Source organism: Lichenostomus cassidix, chromosome 15 (genome assembly GCF_008360975.1).
Source record: "Lichenostomus cassidix isolate B80296 chromosome 15, HeHo_3.0, whole genome shotgun sequence".
Lineage (NCBI taxonomy): Eukaryota > Metazoa > Chordata > Aves > Passeriformes > Meliphagidae > Lichenostomus > Lichenostomus cassidix.
The window spans coordinates 11,317,853-11,341,537 of NC_139496.1; the positions used below are offsets into that span (position 1 = coordinate 11,317,853).

The 23,685-nt window shown below is 40.6% G+C and overlaps 1 long non-coding RNA gene across 1 annotated transcript in view; it reads left to right on the forward strand.

The window, feature by feature from the left end:
• LOC146430440 (uncharacterized) overlaps positions 1-23,685 on the forward strand; it is a 49,265-nt gene that overhangs the window by 2,200 nt on the left and 23,380 nt on the right. The window contains exon 2 of the long non-coding RNA XR_014855393.1: positions 18,878-18,994. This is a non-coding gene — a long non-coding RNA (uncharacterized LOC146430440). The remainder of the gene's footprint in view (positions 1-18,877; positions 18,995-23,685) is intronic.

Genomic DNA, 23,685 nt, shown 5'->3' on the forward strand with positions numbered 1-23,685 from the left:
TGCCAGCTGAAAGCCACCTTGTTTTCCTGGGTTAGGCATTCTGCAGAGTTACTGGGAAACTGCTTCAAGTGGCCATCCAATACTAGTAAGTGTTTTCCACAACATGGACTGATTCTAATGGACCCTAGAGGGTAACTGGTATTTTCTAGTATTCGCTATGGCACTTCAGGAATGAAAATAACTCTTGCCAGACTAAACAAGGCTAAATTAAATGAACAAATATCCCTTCTCTAGGACAAGTGCAATAACTTCTAGTTATAGGGCAGTGGAGGAACTGACAGCATCATTTCTTTTGGACACGATGATGTCACAGTGCACAGCTTTGGTCTGTTGACTGAGGGAGATTTTGTATTCCCATGTATCTTATCATCAGCACTTTCAAATCAATTTTACCCTTTTGAGGAAGGGAAGTGAGAGTTGGAGGTTGGATTTTTATTAGACACAGCTGGTCTGAGGGACGTCATTTGTTCCTAAAGCCAGGGCTGTCTTTCATATGAAACCCTGGGGTGGATGGTGGGCAGGGGGAATCACTCGAAGTAGTTTCAACAGCTGGGGGTCAAATTATAGGGAAAAGTGGAGAGAAGTAAAATTTATAATCTATAATTTGAAACCAAAATAAGAATGAGACAAGCTTATTTGAAGGACTGGAAGGAAAAGGATGTGATATATGGCCTGATACAGCCAAGCAAAATGAACGCTGCCATTGCACTATTACTTTGCAGACAATCCAAAAAAACTAAAAGGGCCTATTAAGGCTGTCTCTGTGGAAATCTAATTAGGTCATACAAACAATCTCTGTTGTTAATAGGACCCTTTAACCATACATGGACGCCTTAAGAAGTCTGTAGCAGATATAGGAATGATTTTGATCCATGATGGGAATAAGAAGTGAACAAGAGCAAAGGAATAACAGATGAGAAATTGGCATAGGAAAAAAAGTCTATAAATAGAAGTATTGAAGTAGGAGAGGAATGTGAGAGCCTAATTCTTCCCTAGAGGTGATACTGTCCTATTATGTGAGACATGATGAGCTTTGTTTGCTTGAAGTTAAGGGAATGGAGAAGACAAATTGGTAGACAATGCATTTCAAGGGGGAAAAAGAATCTTCCAAAGGAAAGTGTGGGAAAGACCATGTTAAAAGAATATGTTTGCTTAGGGTGACTGATAGCAGTCACTAGGATGATAGCCTGTATCATCCTAGTGAAAGAGATATAGAGGAAAGGCAGGTGTAAGTTAAAATAGAATTACAACAAGACCAATGGAACCACTTCTGGCTTCAGGACATCATCAAAAAAGGTGTCAACGATATGTGGGTCCTCACCCAGTACAGACTGGACTTACTGAGACAGCATCACCAAGTGACCCACTTGCCATTACACTGCAAGTGTGCTCCCTCTTCACACTTGCCTTCTCTCCCTCCCAAGTTTCCAGGTAGCAAATAAATATTTCACACCTATTACTCCCATTATGTCCCAGTAATAGTCTGACCACTTCCTTAACAGAGAACCCCACACTCCTGTATTTGTTACAGCTAAGTGTTGAAAAATATTTTTATGAATATATCCTGGAATCTCAAAAGAGTTATGGACTCAATCATAGCAGAATACTCTGTAAGCCAGTTAATGTTCATGTTCTATAGCATTGTACCTGGAGAGGAAGAATTTAATATCTGAATATCTGCAGAAAGCACACACTGAATGAGTAGTTGTTCATAACATAGTTGGAATGTGCTGTTCAGTCATCAGTGGGTGTGCATGATTCCCATCACCTGACTCCTGTAACCAGCTCACTTGGGATGAATTTTCAGGTGGGATATTCACAGTGGCCTAGTTCTCAGCTATTTTCAACAAGCAATATTGCACACCAACGCTTACAAGTAGTAAAGCATTATTTGAAATTTCAGAATGTCACAATCCACTTAGCAATGGCTCAATACTATAAAGAGCCTAATTCACTACTCAGAATCTTCCCTTGGATATGTAAGTCCCACTGAATCAGATGTTAAGAGAGTCAAACCATGAGAAAAAAAATACTTAAGACACCTTCATATGCATTTCAATCCAGCAATGCATGACTGTACAGCATTTTATCAGCAGTATTTAAGCTACTCAATACCCATATGGGCGTTATACTGCTTTGCTCATACTGTCCTGATTAATTTCCTAAAGATTGTATAGGAGACCTCCAGTTCAGCCTGTAAAAAGCACGCCAGTCCCTAGCTCCTCATTGAGGAACACTGCAAGTGTAGCTATCCCAGGGAAGGAGATGACTTAAGAGATGCATTAGGCTTCCTTTCTGCCCTGTTTTCTAAGAATCTGTGCTGTGTTCCATAAAGCAAGTCTGACACTCTCCACTGCTTGGATATTTAACCTTGCTAGCGGCAAGTTATAACTAGAAAAACCCCAGTGAAGGGACTGTGTCTACTCATTACACTGGATAGTTTTTACCAGTATATATGTTGCCTACAACCAAGAGCAAAATTGGAATACTGCTGGTCTCAGGAGGAAGCCAGGAATTTTAGAAGCAGCTCTGAAAATAATATGAGCTACCTGTAGCAGAATTTCTTCAAGCTCAATTACATCTGCATAGGAGTCTACAGAAAAATGTCCTCATTATAGATCCCTTTATTCACAAATGTGTCATCCTTTGTTGTATATGCAAAGGAAGCAAAGGGCTGCCTGCGAGTTCACCCTGCCATGACAGAGCTCCATTTCACTTTAGGTTGGGATGGAGCTTGTTTACAATAGATCTTTGCCTATTGCAAATGAAACTGCAAAAGTTCGTGACCGGGGTTTCAAGAAGGCCAAAAATAAGAGTAGAAAAGCTAATTTGAAGTATTTATAACAAAATAAGCAATCTATATGCCAGTTATATACAGGCACGCTGTATATCAGCAGGTGCCACCACATATAGGAAACTCCAGGCAGTGATTTGGTAGCAAACCAACTGAGCCAATATGGTGTTTTGCTGGTGACATCATCACTGCTGGATGGCTCTTTGGAATAAATAACCTCTTCCACATGTCCCTAAGCACACAGCTCCCAAAATAAATTTCAATTGGTGTAAGGCTCAAGGACGTCCTAAATCACCTTGGGTTAATAAGCAGCAGAAATAGAGGAGGAAGGAATCCAGGATTTGTTTTTATTTCGCCAGAAATACTTTAGATGAAGCAATTGTTAAATGCATTAAATACAACGCAGGGCAAGCAGGAAATAAAAGCATGAAGGTGGGAGAGATATTTATATCAGATGAACATACTGAAAACCTGGCAGGACATAGTGCTCTGACTTGTGTATTGCCAGACTGGAAACCATGGCAGCATTCAAGATAGGTTGAGATTCTGTAACTGTTTAATGAGCAGTGGTTTTGTTAGGAGTCTTTGCAGAGGGTTATGTTCAATATTTCAGACTAGAGAGGAAGTTTCACATTAAACTCCCCTGAGGAAAAAAGCCCCACAAGAACACTTGCATTCTCATTCACAAACAGCAAAATTAATTCCCAAGTAGATGATCAGTGAAGGACAAGCAAATATAACTTCCACTTAGACCTAATCTGTAATTCTAGAGTGTAAATGGTACCTTTATCTCTTGCTCTGAACAGGGAAAATTTAAGAAGATATGAATAGATGTGTTACGGATGAGTAATGTCAGTTTATTTAGAAGTGTCCAGAGCAGTTGATCATGTAAGAACTAAGAGATGAAAATGAGTCCTTAGCCACTTTATGCTGGTTCTCTTTTTAAAGAAGTTGGATTTAATTATTCTGATGTGGTCTTTGTTTATCAGTCAGTAATACAGGGGAAATTGTCTCTAGAGACACTTTTGCATTTCACATGCCTTGTCGTTGCAGCAAAAGGTAAACCCTGTTCTCACACTCAGCTTGTGTTTCACTGAATTTTTGAGAATTTTGGCTACAGCTTCAAGCCTTGCACAGCTCTGTGATGCACCACAGGGAATAGCTGGGTTGCATTCCCTGAGACTTTGTGAAGCTGGAATTTTATTATTTAAATAGTGATTGTTATTATTAATATTGATTAGGTTCCAGATTCTGAAGACATACAAAGCATATATAGTAGAGGTGTAAATAAGTTTTGAGTGCACAATATACAAAGCATCCTGTCCCTAAAGCTAGAGAAGAAATGAGGGATTTCTCTCTGCATGTGGTGCATGCTTTCTAAACATCAGGTCTGCCTTCTCCCTCTGCCCAATTATGGGTTTTTTTCTCTTTATGATGGATAATAACAAAGTATTAAAAAAAGAATCTGCCCTAACTAGATTTTACTCTCAATACCTATAGGAAAACCATTACAAGAGTTGCTACCTCTGTACAAAACAAAGAAGATAAACAGCCCCTGAAGTTGGAGCCATCTTTTTGCTTTTTGTGAGAAAAAACAGGCTTAGCTTGCAAGTGCAATGTGTAGGTGACCAGTGTCCAACACAGATTCCCTTTTCCTTTTTCACATGTTGCACTAAGGAACACAACACCCTTTTGGTTCATGGGAGAAAATTAAAAAAGAAATACCAGAACACTTGCTAACCTAAATGGTGGGTGGTTTTTGATCAGTATCGTTTGCCATGTGCTGTGGTGTGCAGCTGAACTGGACCGAGAAGCTGTGTGAGATGCAGGCTCCCAACTGAGAAATGGTACATTCAAAAGTCCCATTACACCACTCATCTCTGCCATTGCTGAATTTTTTCTCACAGTACAGTATTTTCTTGTCCTTTGATGCTGTCTTAAAATAATTTGAACGTAGTGGTGTCACAAATCCCTGGCAGCCTGCACTCATCATCTTGCATTTCATCCCATCCTCCTTGTTCTACTCCCCAGAGAAGCTGAGGCAATCCCTTCCCTTCCTGCCTGGTTGGTTCACCTTGCCCACCACGGCTGGGGCAGCTGCCAAAGGTGGAGGTGAGCAGGAAGCAGTGAAGGAGAGAGCAGAGGAGAGCACCTGGCACTGTGAGATCACACTAGTGAGAGCTGGTTTAAAATTTCTGTCGATGACAGGCAGTTCAGAGACACTTGACAGTTTTATCACAATGGAGCACACTGTAATTTCACTGCTTTCATGGTGCATGTGCTTGCATTTTACTGGTGTTTGTCCACCTCCCCACCCAGCTGCCACAGTTACTTGAAGGCAGTAACTTGTGTCAAAAGTTACTTTGCTCTCATTCTCTCTGTCCTATCACGCTGAAAATCCAGTCGGGAAGAATGCCATCTATTTATCCCATCTCCCAGGAAATATTGGCAAAGACTGGATGTTTTAAAAACTCTGAGTAGCACAAGATTTTGAGTGTTCCACTGAGTGGAATTCTCATCTCTGATGAAATTTTTTTTTTAGAGGCTTACACCTTGTATGAACATTCCACCGTGTATTTGCTGCGTAGAAATGGTTCTCCCTGTCCCAAATCCAACCCCATCTCCTCTATCACCTCCCATGTTTATAGAGAATGTCATAATCATATGGTGCTGTTGTTGTGCCTGTCACAAAGCAGGTATGTCTAAATGGCAGGCTTTCAGAATTCTAGCTCCCTCTTGCAGAAAAAAGATAAAGTTGAGAAAACTGCAGTTGCAATTGTTTTCAGCTGCATATCCTCACCTCAGATACCTTTAAGACTATAGAGAGACATAGTGATGTTTTGGAGGTCCTCATCTTCGTGTTCTAAAAGCTCTCAGCTTAGTTAAATCTGTATTATAAAGATCCCAAGCCACATCATACTATCATGCAACACTTGAAATCATACAGCAAGCCAAACCTTTACATTAAATCAGCTGAGACAGATCTTGACAATCACTTCTCAGAAGCAGAAGTCCTAAAGATGCCTGCATTAATGCAGGGTTTTGTAAGCCTTTAGCTGTTCCACAGTCTTTCCACAAACAGTGAGAAACTTGCGTGGCAAACAAGTGTGAGAATCAAGACTGGTCTCAAGATGAGCATGTGACAACACCACCATGCTTTTCCATGGCAGCAGGGCACAGTGGACAGAGGGAACAGAGGGGAACAGGACACTGAGGGAACAGAGCTGGTGGGTGACCGGGGTGTGCTCCCTGACCTCCCAAGAAGAGACCCCAAGTAGTCTCTGACAAGCCTCGTCCTTCACACCCTGAGACCTTGCTTTAAGCACTGTTCTTCCAGACCGGTCAGGGCAGCAAGAGGAGGGCTGAGACAGAGGACAGCAAGCCCAGGGAAGTTTAGTTTAGCAGGCTATAAATCCCGCTTCCCCTCCTCCCCTCTTTATTGCCTGTCTTTGGAAAACACAATCCAATATAAACCAGAGAGAGTGGAAGCAGGGCAATAAAACTGTACGGCAGGAGCACGAGTGTCGCAGGGGTGTTATATTACTGGCATTCCAAGTGGCTGATGTCAGGCGGTGAGCAGCAGGGCCCACAACCCACCAGGGCAAAGAAATGTCCCAACTGTCCTTTGTGGCCCTGTGACATCCATTCTGTACAGATCTGTTCTCAACTCTTACGCCATTCATCTCCTCTGCCCTTTGCTGCTCCTGACTCCTTGCATTATGATTTCAGGGGCTCTGGTTTCCAAGCTGGACAAGTTGAACACTCAGGCCTTTTGACCACAATGTTGGGAGTCAGGATATTCTTGAAACGCATGATGTGTTGTCTGATCCATGTATAACAGAATCAGCAGTGCCACACATATAAAAATTACTTCTTGGTGTGCGCAAGGCTGGATTAAAATGTATATGTATTGATTTGTTTTAGACGTTAATTTACATGAACTCAATTCTTTTTAGATAAGGCCAAGCATCTCAAAACCGGTTAGCAGTTCTGAGTGCCCTACATGAGTGATGATTTTCACAGGACTGGCTCCCAGCATTTTCTGAAAACCAGGCCCCTTTAAGGTACTATTAATTGTGCACTTAAAAGAGTTTTCAACTCTTTGCCCGTGTTTGCTGTGAAAAATTGAAGGAAAGACACTTAACCACAAGTTCCGAGGTATAAATACTGCTCAGAAATGCAGACATGCTTCCATTCATAGCAGCTGGCAAAAGTATGATTTCTTGGGGCTAAGTTTCTTTCTCCTCAGTTGTCTTCAGTTAGGTGTTTGCTATAAATTAACTTGCAAAGCTCATATAATTGGTAGACTGAAAGAAATCTCTCTGGAAAAGAATTCATCCTGCTTTCTTTCGGATACGGTCGCACAATCAAAATTAAGCCAGCTTAAGTCAAGATGCATAACTCATGTTTTCCTTTCTCTTCTCGTTGCTGGTATTGTTCGGAGTTGGTTTGGGTTGGATCAGTTTCCCGACTCAATTTGTTCCGCGGCTGTATGAATGTTTGCTGGCACACGAGACACGGGGAAACATGCAGCTAAGGACAAGGGAATATGAGGTGAACTTTTGGGGACAGCCTCCCCTTATGTGGACTTACAGCAACCCTGTAACAGCAGCCTCAGAGATGCCTGCCAGGATGGCTTTGTCATCCTCTAGGTTTGCACATCTTTCTGTGGAGTTAGGACATATAACAAACTTAGAGACCTCCCTTTGGACAACCAAAGTTTAGAGAAGCAAATCTAATCATAATTCATCATTTAAGTATATTCCAGTTATGAGGAGTACTCAGCAGGGCCAATATGCTCATTGAAATAAATTCTAAATGTATATTCATAGAGCCTTGTGCTTGAATTTCTCTGCCATTTTATAAATATGACACATGTACTCTGGGATAGTTTTGGAGCATGTCGGGAAAAAAATATCCAAATTAACTTTTGGAGTGGACCAATTAAAGCATAGTAAATCCCTCTGTAGACACTCTTCCTGAGTATCAAAGAGGCCTTAATTCAGGTCAACCTAATTTATTTTGTATTGAAGTAAAACAAATCAAATAAAGGTCCCTTTAATCCTAAATGAGAGTGCCTGTGCAGGCGGGCGGAGGGGGCTTAACGCTATTCAGAATTTAATGGCATTTGATAGCAATTACTTAGAATAATCTCCTTTATGAGGTTTTTGGACACTCCTCTCAAATTCAGTAGCACTGTTTGTTTAATTATATGGAATAAAGATGACATTGAGGAGTTAACATTGGAAATTGAATTCCAAAGGATTTTCTGTACATGAAATGTTGAGATTTTTGAATGACCAGAGAAGCAGGAAAAAGACACTTGACTATCTCACCATTATACCTATGTACTGCTCTCCAAATCATTTATTTCTACACATTTCTCCAAGTCTGCATAGCACTTAAGTTAACTGTTAAACTTTTTGGTTCAACACAGCACTTGGAAGAGAAAGCTGTTAGATTAATGATTGAGTTTCCTGGTCTACATATGAAGGGAGGTTCTCTTCTATTCTCTTCTCTCCAGATGGATATTTAATGAACAGAGTATCATACTATTTTGCATGAACATGCAACACTTTTAATCCTGTGATCCTAAAGTGCCTTCTAAATGTCAGTGAACAAAGCCACCACACTCTTCCTGAGAAAATCAGAGATGTGCAATTATCCCAAATTTACAGGTAGGAGAGACACGATCCTAAGTGAATTGCCTAAGGTCACACACAAGGAGAGAATGACTGCATGGAATAACACCAATTCTTCTAAATCCCTGTCTTGTGACTCAGTCACAAGACTGCCCTTCTCTATTGTTTTATAACAAGCCTTATTTCCACTATCTCCCCTTCCAGAAATTCTGCTGTCAATACAGTCCTTTCTGTAGTAGCCACATTGTCTGGCAGTATGTACTAAGAAAGATGGAGAAGTTAGTGGTGGTATGGTTTAGGGCTGCTGTGGCACTTGAGTGTGGTGGGGTCTTTCTGCTCCTAATCCATTGTGTCAGCTCCTGGCAATTCAAGCCCTGTCTACTGAATTGCTGGGGGTGAAAGGTCAATGCATTAAGCATAGCAGATTAATACACTGCAGTAAATCCCAGAACCAGCACTTTAAGGAGCCAGTAATATTTCACACGTGATTGTTCTACCAATTGATTGCACCATCTTGTGAGTGCGTTGTGTGTGTGTATTTCTTTGACTCCATTTACGAGCTTTCCCAAGCTCCCCTGTTTAGTGGAGATTGCTGTGTCCCACACTGGTTGCACTTTGATCAGGGAAATTCAATACCTGAGGTCTGGGCTTTATAGGAAAGCAAGGTCCAGATTAAGGGAATTAGCCACAGTATATCACAACTAATAAAAGAGTGATTGAGCCCCACCACAGTGCTGCCCCAGGGGACGGGAGGGAAAAGGAGGGGGGCAGTTAGAGGAGGGGGAGGAAGACTGGCAGATAAAGCCATGTCCATAATTAGAAATTAATAAACCTGCTATCACATCATGCCTCTTACGGTTCTAGCAACCAAAGCAAGATCTTTTTGTAAAATGTTGCAGCTATAGTCTTTTCTTTTGTTTTTCCCTTTCCCATTTGTTCCTGTTAACCTTGTCTATTCCCACATTTTCAGTGCAACTAAACGACAAGTATTTTTAGGAATTTTGTGGGGAAATAAATTAAATTGCATATTTGACTGATTCTTATATCCATTTCACGACAGTGATTCAATAACTCAGGTCAGTAGCAGCTGCAATTTCAGACACTTGACAAAAGCAGGAGAAAGAGCACCAACCATTGTGTGACTGCTGGGATTTCTCTCAAGATAAGCCTGAATAAAAGTTTTGTAAAGAACTGCTTATTGTTATCATGAACCCAGTCAGAATCATCAATCTTTCTTTGTCGATACTGCTTAAAAAAAAAAATCCACATCTTAAAAAAGAATCCAAGGTTGCTCTTGGACTAAGAAAATTACTAGAATAATTTTCTCTGAAGGTTTTCACAGTAATATGCCAAGACACAGTGAAACATTTACATATCTAAATCAGGATATAGTAGGTTTTATTATTTTACGGCCAGTGAGTACGGAAAGATTAATGATCATTCTATCAGAGAGAATCAGAGTGCTGCAGAATACAAATTATTCAGTTACAAAAAGACTTCATATAAACTGTCTTCACGAAGGCTGTGAGCTTCACTTTGTTCAAATTTCCTTGCCTATTGTTTTTCCCCCCAAGTTCTTAATTGACCAAACTTCCCTTGAGTTTTTCATATTCTTTTTTAATATATGTGCTTGAACAAGGAGTGGCAAAAAGAGTAGAAAAAGGCCCAGCACAGAATTCCTGTGTCTGGCATCTCCTTTGTCATACACACGGCTGGAGCTTTGATTTGTTTCCCAAACCAAGTACTTGATTTTTCAGTTTTGATGTTCTTTGTCCATGATATTTGTTTGGAAAACAAATACAGAAAAATACCTAATTTTATAGTATCCCTTTGCATTTAGATGTCTGTTAATGTAATGATTTTGGTGCTTACTAATGTAGATCTGCAAAAGCATTTTAGCATGCACCTAGTCTGACTGTAGTGTGTTTTAGGTTTTTTCTTGCAGTCAAACACAGGGTTAAGTGCTTCAGTGAATCAGAGTCACAGCAATTTAAACTTCACCCTAATGAAAGGAGGAGTGTGTTAACCATACTTAGTGCCTTGCAGAGTTTTAGGATTTCTGTGTGTTGACTAAACATCAATGTCCACTCCAGTGACAAATACTATCTTTTTTACTAAATCTTTTCATTTCAGTACTCTTCAGCATTCCAACATGAAATGGTGAACTCTGAAGCCAATGGAAAGAGTGTGTTGAACTAAACTCATATTTGATCAGGTTCCTAGAATCCATTTTCACCTATTATTTATTATTACTGTTTATTATTATGGTATAAAGTAGATGGCCATGTAAATAGATATTCTGTCTAATTAGGCTGGTCTGCCTGAAATCCTCATTCATTTGCCAGATAATGCATTTTCAGTCAAATGGCACAACAGTATTGATTAATCACAGTAATGCTTGACAGTGTTTTTTAGAACAACTGACCGTGCACAGTATTTTGAAAGCATAAGCAAATACTTTTTTTGTCCCCTTGTGCCAGCTAATTAAATTTGCTCCAAGTTTTGAGAAGTACATAAAGTAATTTTCTTCTAGGATCAAGATTTCCTGCTTTCTAACACTCCTGTTTTCTTTAAGACCAAGTATCTTTGTGCCAAAGCACACATTTGTGCTTGTCACATTCTCTCTAAGCAAGCCAGGTTCCCAGCCTGCTCAGCTTTGACATCATTACTAGAGGAGATACAAAAAACAAACAGAAAAGAAGTTAGGTCAAGTTAGTTATGCTGTGAAAAGCTATCAATAATTCACAGACAAATATTGAGCAGAGAGGTTGATATGAGCAGAAAATATTGGTTAAATATAAGTCCCTTGAAAGATTTTTTTCCTGACACAATTGAGCCATCTCCTTGAATTATCTGTCGGAAGTCGACTAAACGTAAAAGCAAAATTATATATATCAGTTGAGACAGTGACAGCACTGAAATGTATTTAGCTTGCCCAAGTACGAACAAACCCACTTTACTGTGGTACAGAAGTTAAGCACTCAGGAACATACTATTTTATTTGAAATTAAAATGTCAATCAGGTAGAGAATTTCAGTTTTGTAAATACCTGCTTTTAAAAACTTAAACTTTGTGTCCCATAAAATCTTATTAGATGATGTGCTCTTGTGTAGTCTGTTACCTCAAGACAAAGACCAGTTCAAGCAACTTTGTCTGTGACAACACAGCAACTCTACCTTGCCTTATTGAAGATGGTCAGTGCTGAGCAACTTTCCTCTCTCTAATCCCTCAGTATCACCTGTGATTCTGCATTACTTATAGTTTGTGCTGGTTTAGATTATCTGCTTTCATGATTTCATTATTCATGTGATAAATAACGGGAAAAAATACAAACCCTACTTTCTCTAAAAAAAAGTTCTAGTTGTCACATCAGATGATGCCTTTAACACAACGTCCTGTGCATGAATGGATCATGGATCTGGCTATCAGTGAGACAAATTTGTAAAGGAAATTGTGTCAATAAACTAACAAAGAAAGTTGTTTGAGAAACCCATTTTTAATAAAAAAGACCCAGAGCAATCAATATACCTAATGCAGCTCAGCTTTTCTTAGCATCCCCAATCCAGGCCCTGGTACCCCTCCAAGCTACAACTAGTGTAAGTTTACTTCACAGTCCTGAAACTTTAATGAGGCAAACCTTTGTCCTATAGAACCTAAATTCTGCCAGAAAGGCCTAGGTAAGAGCCAAATATTGAAAGTCTTTATGTACACAGTAATCCTTTTCCATACACTACTGCCATACAGCTAAGAAATTGATTTCTTTCAGAAGAAAACAAGAGAGCAGCACCCATTAGTTCTTAGTTAAATATTAGATGAAATTACTTAAACGCAAAATTTATAGCATTCATTCAGTACAGGATTCAGACGAATTTTTTAACTGCTTTGTTACTTTTTTCAATCCATGAGCAATTTACATGGTGAGGGATTAACTAACTACCATTTCCTTAGGCATTTATTCCTGCTTCTATTCAAGTGAACAGTAAAATTTTGATATGTTTAAACAATGAAGAATCAAGGCTGATAAAGTCTATTGAAGATTCCCATCAATCCCCACAGTCTTTGCAGCAGGATCCCAGATGAGTGTAAACTTGAAGCCTCTCAGTGGAGTTATTTAGAATGACCCAAAACAAGTCTGTTACTGTAACTTGAGCCTGTTTTATAAAGTGGCAGGAAATGAAGACACTGTTGATGGGCAGAACTCAGGAAATTGATTAAACCCCTCAAAATCTCTCTTTTGAGATCCATCTCCACAAGCAGGGATGAATGCTACAAGTGATGATGAAATGCCAGTGAGCAGGGCCAGCCCACCTCAACTGTTTAATGACTGCTTGCCAGACAAACAGATTGGTTGTCAGAGCAGCAAGAGAGAAATGCTTGGACTGCCAATAACCAGAAGTTGAAAAGCTGGCAAGGTCAGTCCCTCCCGCAGATCCCAAGGCTTCGATGTTGACTTGTGATCCCCCCTGAGAATGTGATAAAATTCATATAAACCAAAACTACTTTTAAAGCAGTTAGATAGCAGCTAAGTATTAAAATATTTGTATGAAGATATCCTAAGCTCTGCCAAATAGGATGCACATTGCTGGATAAAAAACCATCCAGACAGAGCATTAGGGTTATGATGCTGTCATTCCATATAGTCACATAGTCACAAAAGATACTTTTATGAGACTTCCACATCTAGCTCAGTTAGCATATTTTCACTTCCAAGTAGACTCTACCTTCCAGTAATGCTTTACATCCAGTCTTAGCTGTCCAATACCATTTATCTTTCATGTTAACATTTTTTATCCATTTATGTCAATATATGTCTTATAACGAAAGCCCATTTGTCGTTATCATTTCATAGATAGGGACAAAATGATTTACTCAAAACACTCCAGTGGCAGAGCCATCAGTAAATGCAGTTTCCTGACTCTGTGCCCTTTTGCTGAACCACACTGTGCTAGTCTAACATTTCCTAATATCTGCAATCACCTACAATGGCCTGGTTATCAACCCCCCATTATCTCTAACAACACATACTCTAGTGTTTGGCTCGTCTAAGAAATGAGAGACTAGCAAAGATTAGGCATAATTTTCTGATTTTGATTACTGTTGTCCTAAATGGATAATATAGTTACCACCTCCCCATTCTTCTGTTCCTACTCAATCATATATTTTGAAACCATTTTACTAAATAAAAACTTCATTCTGCCAAGGGGTCCGATAAGGTTTTGACCTATACAGTGCTAATATTATTCTTCTCTTTTGTTTAAAATGGTCCCTTGTTAAAATGGGAACATCATCTATTTCAGTGCAGATTATCAGTACGGGTTCTATGTTCCTTTTACCTGCACTCCAAGTATCTTTTTTCTGTATTTACAGAACACTAAGATTCTGTAGTGACACAATTGTCACTGTGGCAGCTCAATGCAAACCTTTTACACAACAAATGGGTTTGTTTGTCCTGTTCTTGAGCTGATACTTCTCTTCCCACTGTCACCACCTATCACAGCACAGGGGATACTAATGTTCTATGGGAACAAGTTCTGACTGAGCTCTCAGGCCTCCAGTTTTTCTTAAGAACACTCAGAGCTGTGAGTAATAGAAGGTGAGCAAAATGCTGCTCAGGTCAGCTTGAAATCAAATGTATTGAGGAATATTTTCCATGAATGTGTTCTCACAAGATATTCAGAATGTTTTCAATGCTTCCTTATATAATGATGACAGTGTGCAAGGAGCTTCCTTGGCAATCACAGAATGGAAATCTTTGGTTTGGGAAGCTGACAGATCTTACACCTTAAAGATGACTATCATTTTACCCTGGCAGATTCTAGTTCTAGGCTGCCACACTTGGCATGGCTTCTCATCACCATTATGCACTGGTAGACACAATGCATAACATTTTTTAGTCAGGCTGCTATGATGAAAAGCCTTTTCTACACAGTGATTCTGGCTGATCTCCTCTTGCCTGGGGTAATTCTAGTAAGTGAAGTGCTGCAGTCAGGAGTGACTGGCAGTATACACATGTTCAGAAAGGGCAAGTTTATTGCTAAAGATAACAGGGAAATAATATAGTGAAGTCAGTATCTAAGTGTGGTGATGGCTCCAGTATGGACTCCTGTAACTGCACAATCCAGTACACAAAGCCTGCTATAACCGTGTATTGATTTGTTTTCTTCTGGTTTTGTAACCACTTTGCCCGTGAGAACATCTGAATAGCCACAGATAGGTTTAAGATCTGTTTTTCCTATGATTCTGATGACATGGAGGGTTGTGGAGTTCAGGAGATTCCAGGAGAGTCAGCACAAAGGGATGAAGGCTCTTTGACCTGAGCATCTTCTGGACAAGAGGCTACTTTGAACTGGAAACAGGTGTAGGTGACTATAAAAGGCAGTAATAGAGAGGGAAAAAAATCTGCTGCTTGGGATCTGTGTACCTGGATTTGCCATGGTATAAACACCTGGAGAAGTCCAGACTTCCACTGTATAAATGAAGACAGCTTTTCCTGAAGAAATCTGTCCTGGCCTTCCATAGGCATGGAATGCCTTGAAGCTGCAATAGGAAGATGATAGAAAAGTCCAGTGAATAAAAAAATTAGATACCTAGCACCTTAAGAATTTCTGTGATTGCCTGTGGGACATCAGAGGTTTTGGGCAAGCTTCAAAACAGGGAAAGTTTGGGACAACTTGTAAATTGCTCTCCTGTCCTCACAAGTGGCACTGTGTCCTCTGTCCCTTCTCTGCCGTAGAGTGATGGCACTTCCACACCATTTCCACACAAGCTGGTTGCCTAAGAGGAAGATTCTCACAGAAGTGAGTTCTCAAGGCTGTACTGAGATAAACTCAATGCTTACCCCTTTACTATGATTCTGTCAATTTTTCAGCAGGTACTCAGAAAAATACTTCACTGCCCTAAAGGCAGGTTCTTAATTTACTTCCTGCCCTGCACGGTGTCTCACTCTTGCTTGTGTTTTTCTCTTTATTTTGAGGGTAGGGGACTGGATTTTTATGGTGGCCATGTTAATCGTATCCCTGGTGGTCACAAAGGAGTTTAATAAAAGGGGTGGGTGGCTGAGTTAATTATTTTTTCCATCTGTCTTAGGAGAAGAGTGTTTTAAATAAATACAGCTCTGGTGGAGCAGAGGGGTTGCAAGGGTAACGTTTTTTGTTTCCCTTCCTTTGTCACCCCACCACTCTCCTTCCCACCCCCCAGTTTATTTCCTGCTGTGGAGACAAGTGACTTAATAAACTATTATTTATTTGTTAAAGATGTCTCTTTCCAGCACTAGCTTTCCTGCTGGGGAGATGAGTGTCTATAAAATATTTCCAAAAGTACCTCCTTTAAAGATTTAGTGGGTTTCCCAATAGCACACTCCAAGTCCTGCTGCTGTAAAAGTTGGTGGTTGTTTATTTTTCAACAAGTCTAAGAGCCTGAGTGATGGAACAAGAGGAAGGTTTTGTTCTTCTGCATTTTTTTTAATCTGCTTCTACTTTGAGTCTCAGTTCTGTATAGCAGGAGCAAACTGCCAAGCCAGCACTGAGCCCTATTTTGTTTAACAAGGCTCTGGTTTAGCTCAACTTTATACCATGCAGATTTGCTAAGCAGGATTGAGACCTTCATTTTAAACAACTTTGTGAAGAGTTGCTGAGCAGGGAGGCTTGAAGTTAAACTCTGGGCTTGCAGGCATTGGGTCACAGATCTCAGTATGACTTAGGCCAACTGATTATTTTTAATGTTTCAATACAAGTTATTTTTTTACTACACCAGCATCTTTGGAGGAGACTGTAAATACAATAGATTCCTTCTGCACAGCATGGACTTTTTTTCACCACAGCATTCAGGAACATAATATTTTATTTGAAATTAAAATGTTAGGGTTACTGACACATCGATTCATTTTTTTAGAAGCAGTCAATTTCTGGGGTTTTTTTCCTCAAAATTCAGTCTGCCATGCTTAGTGCTGCATCCAACACCTTTCTGCTTTCCTCAAAGAAGTCAGTAGAGTATACTACATAAATATTGCTTACTAAGAATATATATCCTCACAAGTGGTATGTAGTTTCTTCTTCAATACTATAGAATTAGGAATTACTGCTGTAGTAATCATTCAATGTGTGTAACAATCTTCACATCACATAGAGCATTACAGCCTGGTGGCCCAGACAAGCTTAAGATTCCAACTTCAGGAGCAGTGATTCTGTACAATATGTCATTTGCTTTTTATAACCTCCCTGTATTGCATCAGTCCCAAACTACAGGTGGAACCCCCACTTTGGGTCCAATTCTTCCTTGGGAGAAACCCTCAAAAGTGATAAATTGGAGGTATGAGGACACCAACCAACCCTGTGCCTTTTCGGTGAGAACTCCCTCGCATATGGCGTTTGGTCCAAGTTCTGGTTGTTCAGTGCTGGTGTTGGACCAGGCACAACTTTTAAGCCTGGAGTTTGGCACATTTAGGAGCTACCTGAAGCAGGAGAGTACTTGGGAACCTTCCAAAAGGAAGGAGCTTAGTGGTTCTCTGCTTCCCCCAGGTGGAGGTATCTGTGCTGGCATGGCTCTGAGATGGGCATGGCATCTGCTGAGATCTTTCCTCAGCACAGAGGGGAATAAATCACTGGGGACTTTCTGAGACAAACTGCATGGGAGGAAGAGACTACTGAACAGAAGCATACTGGAGACACAGGGCAGGAGGAATTCCCAGCTTGGGCAGTAGGTAGAATAAGACTGAGATGACTGAGCTATGTGATTGGTCACTCTCTGTCCACTGTTGTGCATGAGTTGTATGTGAGACTGCCTGAAATCTTCACTGAGCAAAAATGCCATCTTGCCAGCATAAGTTGGGCTCAGCTTTCTCTCAGTGTGCATTCCTGCTGAAAGTGTTCCAGGAATATTTGTATTCACCACTTAGATGAGCTAAGAAGGAACAAGCTATGCAGGGAGGAGATAGGGAGAGCAAAGAAGATTTCAGAGAAGAGTTGAAACATCCCTAGAAAGAGGCAGACACTGGTTTTAGTTCTTCTAAGCTGCACCTTACAGTGTTTGGAAACAGCAGGAAGGACTCCTGCATCATCTCACAGTGTAAGACAAGCCAACTGGATTGCCTTTAACCACAGGTCCACACCAGACAGGTCACTCTGAATGTAGCTGCTTGGGACATTAATTCATTCCAGTTTGTGAAAAGTTGCAGAGATGCTGCTTCTCCACTAGGTACAAAGGGAAGGAAGGAGCCTTGGAGAGGGAGCAGAAGATAATTCAGAAGTGTAACTACTGAAAAGATGCAGTGGAATCTGCTACAGAAGTGCAGGGCTCAGTCCCCCATGAAGATGACCTTGTGATGAACAGCAACAATGCAGAAAAAGTAGGGAAGGCTTGGAAAATGGCTCTTTTTTGACAACTCAATTGTCTAACCTGAGGAGGGCCCTGAAGAGAGATGTACTCAGTGCATGATAAGAAACCAGGAGAGTGGATGCTGGAAGCAGGCTGTTAGCCAGCAGCAACTGGCAGCTGTATAAAATTCTGGAGACAGATAATTGTAATCAAGATACAGTCCCACAGAGACAGTTATGTAAATATAGAGCACAGATAACTGAATGGAAAAGAAATATTTCATTCCTATGTAAGACTGAAAAAAGGTAGAAAAAAATAACTGAAGAAACATCCTATGTACTGTGAATGAAATTATTATATTATTTGAAACTTTCAAGTTATAGCTGTTGGCATTATTCAACATCCTAGCTATGTATACATCTACTCAGAGTGGCCTTACCTACGAGGGCCACTTGAAGTTTCTGGGTTTACCCTTGTTCCAGATTTGGGGGTTTTTTGCTCACACTAAACACTAAAATCAAATCCCAGGTCCCAAAAACATGATGTGAAATCCGAGCATTCTGAAACATCCACGGATTTAAAACAATGGAATCTGAAATCAGCATCTTCCCTTACCTTTGACATCACCTTTATCATTTTGTCCTCATTGATTTCAACAGCCTTGCATGTGTAATAAAGTAAACACTTCAAAACTTGGCCCACAGCAGTAGTCAAATTCTTTCTGTCTTTGTTTTTGAAGACCTGATCCTTCATCCACTAATGTTAATAGAGGAATTCTTATTTGACGTCATTTGGGAGGAACAGATCCCAAGGCGTTTGTTGTCAGGCATATCAAAGCAACTATTTTGTATTGAAAGTAAATTAAACTGCAATATTCTTACATTTGCCAGGAGTGTAAATCTCAGTACCACAAATCACATTAATTGTATATCTATGTCCAATATTTCAAATTAAACCTGTGACAGTCAGACAAGTTGTTCGATAATTGATCTTTTAAAAACTTTTAATCAGAGCGAGATTATTCAAAGGATGACTTCAAACTATTTTTTAGTAGCTGAAGCACAAAATGGTCTAGATTTAAAGCTTAAGCATAGCAATTTAATTTGAAGTTTCTCTGTATTTTCTCAAGGATGCTTGAGGACAGAATGTCACCTGAATGAGCTACTCCCTACACTAACCAGAAGGTGACTGGACAATTTATATCTGCATACTTATTGAAAGGAAGGCTGAAGAATCATTTTTGTTGGTGAGTCTTGCAACAGTGTTATTATGTGGGAAAACAAGCTTTAAAAGAAAAAGAGGAAAGTAATAATCCTAAATTGTCTCTGATCAGATGCCGCTTCAGAGTAATGCCAGGCTATTCAGGATAGTTGTTACTGCATAATTTTTAGATCATTCCCCATTTAGTTTAGCAACACACACCCCACCTCACTTTTGTTCAGTTTTGTACAGAACATTTCTGACACTGTGAATCCACTATGTAAAGTTACATCCTTTATTTTAGCAAGGAATAATTCCTCTGCTTGTCATGGCAGTATTTGGCTGTCCTTAGTGGTTTATGTATTTTACTTGTTGTGGAAGTCTTACTGTATCTGTGTGTATACACATACATACATATATATGTAAGCAAATGAGTTTCTTTTCTGTTTTTCAGTAAAGGTTCTTTCTAGGGAAGGCAACTATTTCTAGGTTTTTATAAGCTGATGGAACAGGCTTGTCAAATAGTCTTTATGAGAGAAGAAACAGGAAGATGGCTTGGTTTGCAGACAGAGGGTTATTGGGCAATTATGTTTTTTATAGAGCTGTTGTAGGACAAATCACGGGCCTGCTTTTGCCTTTGATGCTATGAGGCAGACGGCCCAATAAAGATCAGAACAAGGGAGGGCAAAGGGGGTCAGGGACAGAGCCTTCCCTTGGGGTCCCGCTTCTGCCGCTCGCCTCAGAAACCAGACACCCCTTCCAGATGCACCATAGCTCCACTGTGACCCTCCTGATGGGCTGTACTGGCAAACTGGGAGTGCTCCAGGAAGTGTTCACCCTGCACAGCCAGCACCAGGGTTACAGGGATGCTGGGGAGAAAGTCGCCCTCTTTGGTGTCCTGGCACAAGTAAGGAGATTGTTTGTTCCCATGTGTATAAAAAGACAATGTACAAGAAAAAAAAATGGCTTAACTTACGCCAAGTTGTATAAGTGGCAAAACTCCCTGCGTGTGTCCCCTTGTTGGTATTTATTTCTTTTTGTACTGTCCGAACTCATCTTTCAGCCACTCTAACTTTTCACAATTAGATAGAATTCTCCTTGGGGCAAGTTGTCTTAAAATTTCTATTTTGTTTCACCTTCATCTGTAGCAGTTAGTACAGGGCCTGTAAGAGAATCTTGGCTTACATAAACTATAAGTAATTTGTCTATGCCAATTCTTTTCTATGCAAACAGTGTTTAGTAGAAAAGGGTGTTTATTTTGATGATGGGGCTTCATCATGTGTCCATGAGGGACACTGGGGAAATCTCATATCTGGAGTATTCCTAATCTCCAAACATTTCTGCTGCCATTTAGAGATATTTCAGTTGGGCAGTTTATTCCAAATACAGAATTGATAAATACATTTGGAAAAAAGAGTGGTTGCACATTTTACATAATCTTTTCCTCATTATTCAGAGCAGCACACGATATGAACCTGAGCTGCTTCTGTTCTGCTTTATTTTCCTTTGAGACACTTTAATGGCATCAGTTAGGTAGAGATCATATCCCTATAAATGCTGTGAATATTGTACTGGCATTATCTTTGGGAATATCCTACTGTGCTCTCAGGGAGTTAGTGATTGGGATAAGTGTCAGAGCCCAGAACTGCATGGAAAGGAGCCCTGGACCTTCAATGCTCGACTGGCCAAAACTGTAAAATAAATACATACACAACAACACAGGTCCACCAAGGAAAGCTTTGGGCAATAGATGTGTTAGAACTAAATTGTTTCACAGAGTTAAAATTGTGACTCAGTTACTTGAGACCATTCCTGCACTGACACCCCACACAGGCTTCCAAATTATCTATTTTGATCACTTTCACCACTCTTTTCCTCACAGGCAAGATGTATTGTGTTATGCATGTTCCCCTCATAGGAAGAGGGGACTAAGGGTGCTAGAATCATGCAAGTAGATGCAGTGGACATTATGTCAGGGAAAATGGAAGTACTCAGTGTGCAAGTAGCAGATTTTGACCCTTGACTTTCCCTGCAAGGAGAGAAAGTCCTTCCACCCTCCCATCCTGAGGCTATCACAAAATTAGCTGTTCAGAATGAACTGAACTCAGGAAAAGATTTATTAAATACAAAATTGACTGACAAGGTAAAAGCTTTCTCCCTTCCAGCATGCCAGTGATCTATTTGAATACCAACGGGAAAGGGAAGAAAAAGTATTATTTCATCAAAGTCACCAGTGTTTGCTCTTTGTTAGCTAAATGCATGACTGGTTCTGGAGAAAATAGAGCACTGCCAAATTCTTATTTCAATACCAGTGAGATTAGCTAGGGAATACCTAAGAGAGATAAAGATGGATCAGTTCTTCCTATTACACATCCTTTGACTAGTTTTCCTAATCCTGTAACCTTTCTCTTTCCTCCACTGTCAGTCATGGTTAGGCTTTTCCAGAGATGTCTGCTGCTTGTTTTTTGAGGAGTTCTTCAGATGGTCGTTGGTCTGTGGCTGTTTCCAAGCGTCTGCTGTAAAACCAGAACATGACTAGGTGATGTTCAATTTTTTATTCACAACTCAACATCAAAAATTAGGTCTCATTTTGCACTCTGACAGAGAGAGCTTTGAACCACAGCACTGGAATTGCCACCAGATTCAGGGCCCTGTATCAGGACTCTCTGCAGGATATACAGGATTCTAATTTCCATGCTCATAGGATTCCTAACTACTTCAAAATGTAAGACTTTATGGACAAGTAAGTAACATTTTGTGTGGAAGAAAATAAAAGTTCGGGGCTCAGAAGGGCCTCCTTAATATGAACATTAGAAGTCTGAAAGTCTGGAAGATGGCTCAGTATGGAGCTTAAATCTTGCCCTCCTAGAGCTGAGGAATCCATGTGTAGCCCATTGGCTGAGCAGCAGGTCCCTGACAGTCTGGAGAATTCCAAGAACAGTCCCTTAGGCCTCTTCCAGTAGAGTCAGGGGCAAGAGCCAGACAGAAGCACGAAGCACCATGCCCAAGACATCCTGAAGAATTAAATAACTGCACATTCCCTGCCCTCCTCTCTGCCTCTGCCCCCAGTCATATTTGACTCTGTAATTCACCTACCTTTGGAAATCTGCAAAATTTCACCTGTGACAGCTCTGCTGACAAACAGGGGAGATCAGAGCTTTCATCTGGGTGATGAACTGCCAGGCTGTCAGAACAGCAGAGTATCTGTGCCGTGGTGAGACAGGTCAGGGCTGCCACAGAGGCTCTGCATCCTGACCTTGGGAAGACTGGGCTGTACCTGCTGCTGCCTCTCAGGGTCTGCAGGAGAGTCAGGGCATCTGTTCCCTCACAAGGACACTGAGAGACAAACCAGAGACATCCCTGAGCACACACGGCTCAGGAAATTGTCTAGGATCACACTCCATTTCTCAAACGAGGGCCTCCCACACTGGGGGATTAATTGGCAGGTAGGTTCTAGAAACTGATAGTGGGGTAATTGCATGTAAAATTAGGTCTTTTCATTTGAATGCTTGACTGTGAAGCTGTAGCGTTATTTTCCCCTAGCTGTTATACAGTATGATTTGATCCACCTGAATTTAGATACATTCTAAAAAGCACCAAGAGTAGCAGCTTATTTCTCTGTGTGACACCATATACAGAAGAGCATTGTGTGAGTATTTAAGGAATTTCTCAACATGGCCTCTTCCAGCTTCACTGGATCTGATCTTTGAAAAGAGAAGGATCTGGACATTTTGCTTCCCGTTCACAAACACGTGATCTGGATTGCAGACACCCTGCATGCCTGTGACCTCCTGGAACAGCCCAGCAAACTGGAACAGAAAAAGAACTTAGAAGCCCCAGTTTCATTCCCCCTTTCTGTGTGAAGTAAACTGAACCCACATCTAATTCTCTGAGTGGCCCGAACAGTGTACTGCAGTCTTTCTTGTGCCAAGGCTAAATATTTCATTTTAGAAAATAGAACTAAACCTAAGCTTCAAGGACATATCTGTCATCAAATATCCAACAGCCTTGTGTCAGTGCTTTAAGGAAGGTGCAAGATCCAGGGTTTAGTCAAGAAGCAAATGCATGCTTTTAAGCCAGGTTATTTGTTCCAAGGATGAAGACTTTGCCAAACCCTCAACTTTGTTTTAACCCCCCTTCAGCTGACGCCTTCTGTCATCTCAACATTAATTTCTGTCAACATGTGGGGAATTTTGCTGAGAAATTTTCCTATCTTAACCCATTACAGATGCATTTTTCTGCAAGCATCTTGACTGCAGGGTGGCAGTTTCAAAGCAGGGACAGAGGAGGTAGGAAAGGTGGGTCTCACTGTGGTGAAAGCGTGGTATGAGAACATTAGTCATCTGATTGTAACATCCCTCATTCCTGGGGGGACTGGGCTGGTACAAGATCACTTTATACATGCCTTGTTTCTTACAAGCTTTCCATTTGCATCCACTAATGACCATTGTAACAGACGGGATGCTGGGATAGACTTACTGTGATCTAATGTAAGCTGACTCCACTTTTGTGATTTGATAGTGGCTCCAAGTCACTGTCTCTCCAGTGAGAAGATTTACAAGGTTTAACCAGTTTGAGTGGTCCCCATCAGTGGGGCTATGGAACTGAGGTGCCTGTAAGTGCTTGACAGAAGGACAGTGACTTTGTTCATCTGAAGTGGGACTGAGAGGCCTCTCAAGGCAAGTGCCTCAGTGAAGAGCAAGTGCTATCATCGTTCCCTTCTCGCTCCCTAAATTT